Genomic DNA, 11,387 nt, shown 5'->3' on the forward strand with positions numbered 1-11,387 from the left:
TCTTGTCTCTGTAGGTCTGTGATAGCGTACCGGGACACAAGGCAACACTTCTCCTTGACAGACCAGCTAGTCAGAGGCAGCTCGCTGCAGGGGCAGGTTTGAACAGTACGACGGGGCGTTTCCTGAAGATGCACTGAGCAACGGCACGAAGGCCGATCCGACGCTCGATGGAAGCGAGCTGAAGACAGCTGAGTCTCATCATCAAAGCCTGTCGTGGTGCTGTGGACCTTTTCATCTCCACACCCATGACCCATGACCACGGTGGAAGCTGAGAGCTGCTTCTCAACCTTGAAGAGGATTCAAACCTTTCTCACCCGGGAGAGGCTGAATGCATATTTGGTCGTACCGTCAGTGGAAAAGAGACTCGGCCGACCGACTTGAGCCAGAAAGTCATTGAGAAGAACAAACTTTATGTTCAAGAAGTGTTCAGGCAACATTACAGTGTTGTGTTGTTTTTAGATTTGTTTACTTTTTCTTTTCTTTTTTTGCTGAGCCATGAAGTGCTGCTTCAGTTTGTCCCCCCATATTTCTATCACCAGCTGCCACTGTATGGAATTCAACACACGAGCCGATCAATAACACTGATGTTCGTACTGTAATGTACAGAACACAAAAATAACTCCACCAGAGATCGGCTGACGGTTTATTGGTCGACAAGTGAGGCTGCTTTCAGTCTTCATGGATCTTTGATTAGCAAACTCCTGATGTGTTTTTAAAGGAAATATCTTTTTAATATGACTGTCAGCTCTTAAATTTATATCTTTGTTGTCTTCATCGTCTTTTTCCTGTTGGTTTTGTTAATATCGTTTTATTATATTGTTATCATACGTTTTATTTATTATTTACATTTGTATTGTTGGTCTAACATTGAAATGAAGTTGAAATAATGCAGAAATGTCCTCACTACGACGGTTTAAGGCTAAAATGAAATATAAGCTGATACACACAAAAGAAAAGATATTTAAGATTTGAAAGTGTCTCTGAATATAAAAGATGAAGTCCCAAACTCTAGGTAGTGACACGTTCAGAAAAACATCTATATGTAGTATTATTGATTTGCAAACATGGAGGGTTTAAATGTTGCAAAGAGAAAATGCCGTCAGCTGTTACACTGGCGCCCCCCGGAGGCCATAATGTCCATTACACACCAGTAAACTTTAATGGGTCAGAAATGGTCTTCTGCCATGTTAGCAGCTCAACACAAGTTGCTGACAAAACTCCAAACAAACTCCACATTAGTAGAAAATGTTTAATTAATTAACGAGCTGTTCTACTGAATCATTCAACCAACTGCACTGAAGCTTAAATACGATTCACTGTTTTCATTGTGGAGTAACAGCGTCTGATGTCCTGCTGCCATCTGGTGGCAGAAAACTGAACTGCAGCATGCAAATATTCAAATAGAATAAAACTTTATTGACAGTAAATTCTTTTCACATAATGTGAGATTTTAAAAAAAAAATCTTATTTTTTCACCTTTATTGAGAGTTTTGTTATTTATTATATTAATTCCTGTCAGGTTTAATATATAAATAAAATTTCTTTCATTTAAAGAAACAAGAGAAAGTGAGAAAACAAATTTAACATGTGAGGAAGATGATTTTACATTTTTATTAAAAATAAAAAAGAACAGAAAGAGGCTATGTTCTGTTTATTTATTTTACTTTATAAAAATATTTGTGTTATTTTATTTCTGTTTGTTTTACTCTTTAATCTATTTTTTACATTTTTATTATCAAAAACTTTTTTTTGACCAAAAAGAGAAGAAAACAATAAAAACATGTTATTTGTGTTTAATCAGGAGGAGAAAAAGTACAATATGTTTATAAAAATAAATAAAATATAGAGAATAATTAAACGTTTACACACAAATAAACATGTTTTTCTCTTTTTGTCAACAGAAAATCTCTAATTTTAATATCTCAAATTTAGATTTATTTCAGTTTTGAAGACTTTTATTAAACAATAAATGTGTAAATATAGTGGAGACAAATAAAAAGATCAAATAGTGATTTAAAAAAGCTGCAGCAGTTTAAAATGTGTCTCAGCTCTGCTTGTAGTTCCTGCTCGTGTCCACCAGGTGGCGCCATTTGAGCAGAAACAGCAGCTGACAGATGAAACTCACTCAGTGGACTTTGTTACTGTTTGAAGGTTCTTATGTGTTTTATTTCACATCGTTTCATATCAATAAACTAACATCTATAGTTGTTCTAATATAAATAATGTCAGGAACTACAGGACACAAACACACACTGTTGTTTCTTTGCTTTCTATCAACATTTAATAATCGATCAAGCTGTTTGATTATGTGGCTCCTCTTGTTTCGCTCTTTGTTCTCTTTGTTTATCAAACACTTCAATAAAGTTCTGAGAAAAAACAACAGTGAGTGACGTCATCACGTTTCTGACGGGATCGATCACAACGTGTCAGTAAGTTGTGACGGATCGATCGATCGATCGATCGGCTTCAGCGACTCCTGGATGAGTTCTGACCTCAGATCAGATGTGTTTCATGTTCCTGCAGATCAGGAAATGTTGATAATAAATCTATAAAACATACATTAGTGCTAAAATAATGCAGTAAATGTGTCATAATGTCAGTGTGAATATCTTATATATACTTATACTAATCTGTGTTCATTAAACTGACAGCATGCAGTTTATCTTTTCACCAGCAGAGGGCGCCAAAGCTTCATCAATGAAGAGTAATACTCCACCTTTAATGCACATATTAGACACATTCTAACTGTCCTGATCAATAATCAATCATTATTCCTGCAGTTATGATAAGTGAGTCACATGTGATAATAATAAAGATAAAGATGTGTTGAGGCTCCTCAGTGATCCTGTCGACAGCTCTGTCTCCACTTCAGCTGCAACACAAGTCCATTTAAAACTATTAACACATTCAATCCATCTAATCAATTCTTTAAGCTCAAGTTTAATATTCAGCTCAATATTTCTGATGCAGAATCATTAAAGCATCTTTTTTTGAATAGTTGTATATTTTATTGATCCTGTTGGAACGATCTGTATTCATGGCTGTGCTCTAAAAACTACATTTCAACTTTACAATATAGTCACATTGTTTCTGGAATATTGATGTAAAAAGGTTGAATATCTTGTAAACAATCTCATTTTGTAACATGATTATTTACATACATGAAGATTTTATAAATAAGCATTAAAACATGAACTGACCTCTAAAATCTTATTAGTCTTCAATTTATCGTTCATATAGTCTGATGACATTCTGCAAGACTTTATGTAAAAGACTATTTATTGATGTCTTTCATTTCATTCAGCTGTTAGAAGTAGTTTTTAATTGTAGCATCATGTGACTCAGTTTTATTGGAGCTAATAATTGTTGTGTGACAGCAGCTTGAAGTTTGGAATAAAGTTTAGAGTTGATTCTTGTATTTTAGTTGTAACTTTAATGGGAAACAGCTGGACTTGATGGGAGTAAGTGTTGTTTTTGACATCGACTTCTTTCCCCTGATAGGTCACTGGGAAGTCCTTCTTTCCTCCACTGACTTCCTGCTGTCCACATTATTCCCTTCATATTCAAATCATCAACTGAACAGTCAAATATGCTTTACTGATGTGACGCTGCAGGACTGAATATAGTGTAACGGTGTGTTCAGACCAAACCAAAACCATCAGCACAGGTCAGAAGATGTGAGCCGGGAACTTTCAGAAAGTGTCCACTGATTCATGAACTCCAGCTTTCAAACATTCAAACAGCAGCTGAGTGTTTGTTTGTTCACATGAGGAAGTTTCATGTTTTAATCAAACTTCAACATCTGAACTTTACTCTGACTGAGACTCACACACACACATATACACATATACACACACACACACACACACATACACACAAACACACACACGCACATGTAAATCTGATGAATCTAAATGTAACGTTCAGCTTCTCTTCACATGAACGTCATGATGAGTTATTTATTCTAACAGCACACAGTTAAACACTGAGAAACCATCAATACAACAATAAATCTACAAATACATGAAGAATAAATGAGTGACAAACATCCATAAAGTGTCATCATGTTGTGAGTCTTCCTACCTGTCCCTCCTCCTCTACAGGTGGAGCTCTGACTCGTTCCAGGAAACAGCTCACCTGTGGCAAACACTTTTCTGACAGACGTGGAGTGGAGAGTCTTTGTCTTCAGCAGTTTGGATGTTAACTGTAAGTTTGCTTTGTTTCATGGTTGAACTTTCTCTTTAGTAACTTCAGGGTTTGTTTCTTGCTGTGTGATGTTTTTATTTCATCAGAAAGTTTGGAGAACTCTCATGTTGGAAGATAAATCTACATGTTGTTAAATGATTGATTTACTGGAATCAAACAATATTAATGAACAGCTGATGATTATTTCCTTTCTTCAGCTCTCACAAATCAAACTAAATCTACTTTTTTAAGGTTGTTTCCAGCAGCGTAAAGTCAGACACTACAGTAAAGGCCTGCTACTGTTTCCTGTGGAAGCTTTAAATCAAATGTATTGTATTGACTGATGTGGAGGGACAGTCAGAGGACGTCATCAAGTTCAATGTTGCTACAATAACATGCATACAGTCCACTTCTGTTCTTGCTTTATAATGACTTATTACTGGTATATGCAGTTAGACAGGAGCTGATGATGTGTGTATTTATTGCTTCATATATCTTTGTAATCAGAGTTCATCTGTAACTACTGAGTTTCTCTCAGAAGTTCACGTGTACCATCACCACATTAAAACACTGTCGGCTTTATGCACAATTTGATCCAAATTAAACTACTCAATTAAAAAAGGCTATAAAATAGTTTCACTTTACACCAAATGACATTTTATCTGTGTTGTTAAATGTGTGACAGCAGTTAAGATCTAACATCTGCTGCTGTTTAACAAGTTTGTATTTACTGTAAAAGAAGTCATATCAAAGTAAATGAGCCCTGATTCTAATCATTTAATACATTTGTGTTTGTGCGTCATGTGCACTACTAATGTGACAACAACATCAAAGAGAACTAATAGATAACTGAAACTATTGACACGTTGTTTATTGGTGTTGAATTGACTGAATATGAATGAAATTCAGTCAGTGTGAGTCAGTGAATGTAAATCCTCCTCCATGCATCATGTGTGCTGCTCTTCACTTCACTGCAGCTTCATGACGCCATCTAGTGGACTGATAGTAGAAGTACAGCAGCTGATGGCAGCTTTCTCTGACTCACACTATTATTATATAATCCATAAATTAGGGCTGGAAGATATGGACAAAATAATACATCTCAGTTTCCTTCAGGCTTGGGCTCAATCATGACTTTGATGGATTTGAAACATCATATATTTTTAAGACAGTGAAGCAGAGTAGAAGAGCTGCAGCACCTGCAGGCTGTCATCATTATGCATAAAATACAGGTTATCACACACAGCTGTTGACTATTAGTATCAGATGCTTCATGTTCATCCAGTTTGACTTTAATTATCAGTTTGAGCACAGAAAGGGCAGAAAAGTGGGCTCACTGATGTATCTGATGTTTGTGTTTGTGATATCTGCTGACTCCCAGCACTTCAACTCTCTGTAACCAGAGACGATACATCGTCAACTAACACAAACCCACAACACACATCAGCCTGCAGAGTCATTTTCAATCATTGAAATGATCTGATCAATGTTCTTACAGACACTATGTGTAAGATTTGAAGCTTTGTTGACTTTGGCTCCATCTGGTGGGAGGATGAAGAATGACAGTGAGCTAACAGCCTCCATGTGTTGGAAATATTGTTGAAATAGCTTCACTCTGCTTCTCTTTGTGTTTGGACTCATTTTACTAAAGTCATTAGTGCAATTCTAATAACAATATTTACGTATTTTTATCTTTTTTGTCAGCAGACAACAGACAGGTTTCACTTTACAGTTTGAACAACTCACCTAATTAACATTTATTGGAAACAGCTGATAAAATCTGCAGGGATGTTTGTCATTTGAATCACGTTTGACTGTCTATGCTAGAAGCTTGTTTTTGAGGCTCATGAACCTGGGGGATGGTTTTGGGCGGTTTTGAGTGTCAAGTCCAACAAACAGTCTTTGAAAGACCTCAAAGGTTTTGTGAAGTCTCGCTGGGTACTGGAGATTCATCCTCTGGCCAGATTGTCGGGAGATTTCAGCACAGGGATTCCCTCGATTATGATTCCACTGCATCTGGCTCATGGCAAACGTAGATCCTCACACTGTGTGTCTTCAGGTCTTCATGTGCTCTGGTCTCTGCTATTTCCCGGTGCAACAAACAAGAACAGACATTAAGAAATTGTTTCATACAAGTAAAGAGAAGTCATGAGTTTTGAATCAGATGCTGATAGATAGAGAGCTCTAGATGGATAACAGTGTTTCAGCACTTTATATTTAAGGCGGCTGGCTTGACAACACACGCCTCCCGCCTTAACTACGTAATAATTTAACAAAAGAATGCTCCCATATATTGGTGCTTCTATTAGGGCTGCAGCAGATCATGGATGACCCACTGGCCTATACTGACCCCCACTAGGCCTAAGTATCAGGGAATTCTTGACAGTGTCTTCTTACTACATTTTTAAACTAAAATGTGAAACAAGTGACAAACTCCCTTTTTTAATAGTAACATCAGTGCTACTAGATGTCCTGTATATTTCTCAACAGTTTGACACAAAAACATGTACTGCATAAACCTCTAAAACCTTGACATTAATCTGATTGATATAACTGCTTACCTGATGTGTAGTCATTGACAGAACTTAGTGGGGGAGGCTGAATTGGTCCTCTGCATTGATCTGAATGTCTCCTGAAGAAGCAACACAAATGAAAGAACTCAAGATGACCATATGAAAATATTCTACAAAAAATTACATCCCAGTCACAGTCAATAAAGTGATAGTTATTATTATCATTAGTCATTTGAAGTAACATATCAGGAACTTATACCTAATCAGTGTATAACCTGCAGCAGACAGCACTCAGCGCTGTAGGAGCAGAGCGAGAACACAGAAGAAAAGTGATTCACTGTGGAGCACGGCGACAGAAACACAGCAAAAACCAAAAAACATTTTATCCACCTGACATCAATCCCACGCAGGTGTGTGTGTGTGTGTGTGTGTGTTTGTGTGCGTGTGTGTGTGTGTGTGCGTGTGTGTGTGTGTGTGTGTGTGAGAGAGAGCGGGACAGAGCAGAGCGGATTGTGCCGGGCTGAGCCCCAGAGAGCCCCTAACCCCTGTTAGAGAGAGTCTGACATAATTAGTGCATTCACACTTACATATTAAGGATGCACACAGTCCAGCACACAACACAGGCCACTTATGACTGACAGACTGGCTGCAACACACTCGGGTAACTAAACGTTACAACACGGGGCTGCACTCAGGTGATGGCGGGCTGAGCAGTTGCATCACACACGGAGACTTTCATAGGGGGCTGATGATGTGTGTATTTATTGCTTCATATATCTTTGTAATCAGAGTTCATCTGTAACTACTGAGTTTCTCTCAGAAGTTCACGTGTACCATCACCACATTAAAACACTGTCGGCTTTATGCACAATTTGATCCAAATTAAACTACTCAATTAAAAAAGGCTATAAAATAGTTTCACTTTACACCAAATGACATTTTATCTGTGTTGTTAAATGTGTGACAGCAGTTAAGATCTAACATCTGCTGCTGTTTAACAAGTTTGTATTTACTGTAAAAGAAGTCATATCAAAGTAAATGAGCCCTGATTCTAATCATTTAATACATTTGTGTTTGTGCGTCATGTGCACTACTAATGTGACAACAACATCAAAGACAACTAATAGATAACTGAAACTATTGACATGTTGTTTATTGGTGTTGAATTGACTGAATATGAATGAAATTCAGTCAGTGTGAGTCAGTGAATGTAAATCCTCCTCCATGCATCATGTGTGCTGCTCTTCACTTCACTGCAGCTTCATGACGCCATCTAGTGGACTGATAGTAGAAGTACAGCAGCTGATGGCAGCTTTCTCTGACTCACACTATTATTATATAATCCATAAGTTAGGGCTGGAAGATATGGACAAAATAATACATCTCAGTTTCCTTCAGGCTTGGGCTCAATCATGACTTTGATGTCTTTGAAACATCATATATTTTTAAGACAGTGAAGCAGAGTAGAAGAGCTGCAGCACCTGCAGGCTGTCATCATTATGCATAAAATACAGGTTATCACACACAGCTGTTGGCTATTAGTATCAGATGCTTCATGTTCATCCAGTTTGACTTTAATAATCAGTTTGAGCACAGAAAGGGCAGAAAAGTGGGCTCACTGATGTATCAGCTGTTTGTGTTTGTGATATCTGCTGACTCCCAGCACTTCAATCTCTGTAACCAGAGATGATACATCGTCAACTAACACAAACCCACAACACACATCAGCCTGCAGAGTCATTTTCAATCATTGAAATGATCTGATCAATGTTCTTACAGACACTATGTGTAAGATTTGAAGCTTTGTTGACTTTGGCTCCATCTGGTGGGAGGATGAAGAATGACAGTGAGCTAACAGCCTCCATGTGTTGGAAATATTGTTGAAATAGCTTCACTCTGCTTCTCTGTCCCTCTTTGTGTTTGGACTCATTTTACTAAAGTCATTAGTACAATTCTAATAACAATATTTAAGTAATTTTATCTTTTTTGTCAGCAGACAACAGACAGGTTTCACTTTCCAGTTTGAACAACTCACCTAATTAACATTTATTGGAAACAGCTGATAAAATCTGCAGGGATGTTTGTCATTTGAATCACGTTTGACTGTCTATGCTAGAAGCTTGTTTTTGAGGCTCATGAACCTGGGGGATGGTTTTGGGCGGTTTTGAGTGTCAAGTCCAACAAACAGTCTTTGAAAGACCTCAAAGGTTTTGTGAAGTCTCGCTGGGTACTGGAGATTCATCCTCTGGCCAGATTGTCGGGAGATTTCAGCACAGGGATTCCCTCGATTATGATTCCACTGCATCTGGCTCATGGCAAACGTAGATCCTCACACTGTGTGTCTTCAGGTCTTCATGTGCTCTGGTCTCTGCTATTTCCCGGTGCAACAAACAAGAACAGACATTAAGAAATTGTTTCATACAAGTAAAGAGAAGTCATGAGTTTTGAATCAGATGCTGATAGATAGAGAGCTCTAGATGGATAACAGTGTTTCAGCACTTTATATTTAAGGCGGCTGGCTTGACAACACACGCTTCCCGCCTTAACTACGTAATAATTTAACAAAAGAATGCTCCCATATATTGGTGCTTCTATTAGGGCTGCAGCAGATCATGGATGACCCACTGGCCTATACTGACCCCCACTAGGCCTAAGTATCAGGGAATTCTTGACAGTGTCTTCTTACTACATTTTTAAACTAAAATGTTAAACAAGTGACAAACTCCCTTTTTTAATAGTAACATCAGTGCTACTAGATGTCCTGTATATTTCTCAACAGTTTGACACAAAAACATGTACTGCATAAACCTCTAAAACCTTGACATTAATCTGATTGATATAACTGCTTACCTGATGTGTAGTCATTGACAGAACTTAGTGGGGGAGGCTGAATTGGTCCTCTGCATTGATCTGAATGTCTCCTGAAGAAGCAACACAAATGAAAGAACTCAAGATGACCATATGAAAATATTCTACAAAAAATTACATCCCAGTCACAGTCAATAAAGTGATAGTTATTATTATCATTAGTCATTTGAAGTAACATAACAGGAACTTATACCTAATCAGTGTATAACCTGCAGCAGACAGCACTCAGCGCTGTAGGAGCAGAGCGAGAACACAGAAGAAAAGCGATGCACTGTGGAGCACGGCGACAGAAACACAGCAAAAACCAAAAAACATTTTATCCACCTGACATCAATCCCACGCAGGTGTGTGTGTGTGTGTTTGTGTGTGTTTGTGTGCGTGTGTGTGTGTGTGTGCGTGTGTGTGTGTGTGTGTGTGTGTGAGAGAGAGCGGGACAGAGCAGAGCGGATTGTGCCGGGCTGAGCCCCGGAGAGCCCCTAACCCCTGTTAGAGAGAGTCTGACATAATTAGTGCATTCACACTTACATATCAAGGATGCACACAGTCCAGCACACAACACAGGCCACTTATGACTGACAGACTGGCTGCAACACACTCGGGTAACTAAACGTTACAACACGGGGCTGCACTCAGGTGATGGCGGGCTGAGCAGTTGCATCACACACGGAGACTTTCATAGGACTGACTCCGCCTTCTTACAGACATGGCGGCGGTGTCAATTAATTATAAACTTATAAATAAAAAGGATATGTCATTTGTTGTAAAACCCAACATGTAGAAGCCATATTTGACTAAAAATCGGCATTTTGACGGTACGTTAACTGTTTGAGCTTCGTGCGCATTTTGAAACACCTTATGGCATCGCAAGGAGGAAAACACACACTTAAGCATTACATAGAAAATGATTTCTTACGAGTTGTGTAGTTTGTCGATGAAAAAGCCAGGCAGGTACTCTTGCAGCCTTGTGGGAGAACAAGTTCAGACTGGTTCCAATTGGGCGGGTCGGGATTTACTCATTCAGAAAATCCTTAAACTAAGTTTTGTGAAATCAGTTTGTTGTAAAGTACCAGGAAATCAAATTTATGATAGAAAATTATAAGTTACTAAAACAACCACACTTTTTACTTTTCTGTGACTCAAGTAGACAGTAAAAGAAGACAAAATCAATGTATTGTAAAAATATATATATATATACATTTTATAATTAAGTTATATGGACATTGCCACTGAAGGGCTTTTTACAGTGTGGATTAATGATCATCAAAGTATTAATACAATAATAGAGTCATTTCTCCTCTAATATCAGTTTTTCTTCCTCACTGGAATCCAAATATTCCAAAAGGTCCAAATTAAGGGTCAAAAAGCTGCATGGAGCCAAACTAACAGCAGGACGACCTGCTTCCTTCACTAACTGCTGACTCATCAGCTTTTTACATCTGACTTCTGCACTGCAAAAAAGGAAATTCAAGAAAGTTCTAATATCTTATTTTAGGATGATTAAACCTTATTGTTTCTCCTCAAAGACAAATACTCCTGTCAGGCAGCATCTGCACTGCAGGTTATTAGACTTGTTTCAAGGTAACTGCTCTTCATTTGTCTTAGTAAGGTATTCAGTCTATTTTCAGCTCCAGCTGACAAGAAACAAGTCTGAAAAGTGGATTCAAAGTGTTTAAGACGCCACAACTCATAAACTCATAAACTGAGGCAACTTTACAGACAAATAATCTGGTTTCAAGCATCTTTAACTTGAATTTCTGACAGTTCATTTCTAATATGAAGCCAAACAGGCTTAAATCTGATTTTAAAACTAGTTTTAAGGTT

The 11,387-nt window shown here is 37.9% G+C and overlaps 1 protein-coding gene across 1 annotated transcript in view; it reads left to right on the top strand.

Moving 5' to 3' along the window:
- The first annotated feature begins 3,912 nt into the window (after positions 1-3,912).
- LOC122986521 (NACHT, LRR and PYD domains-containing protein 3-like) overlaps positions 3,913-11,387 on the top strand; it is a 69,520-nt gene continuing 62,045 nt past the window's right edge. The window contains exon 1 of the mRNA XM_044357840.1: positions 3,913-4,206. The gene's annotated coding sequence lies outside the window, so the exon portion shown is untranslated. The remainder of the gene's footprint in view (positions 4,207-11,387) is intronic.

This window comes from Thunnus albacares, chromosome 1 (assembly GCF_914725855.1).
Source record: "Thunnus albacares chromosome 1, fThuAlb1.1, whole genome shotgun sequence".
Lineage (NCBI taxonomy): Eukaryota > Metazoa > Chordata > Actinopteri > Scombriformes > Scombridae > Thunnus > Thunnus albacares.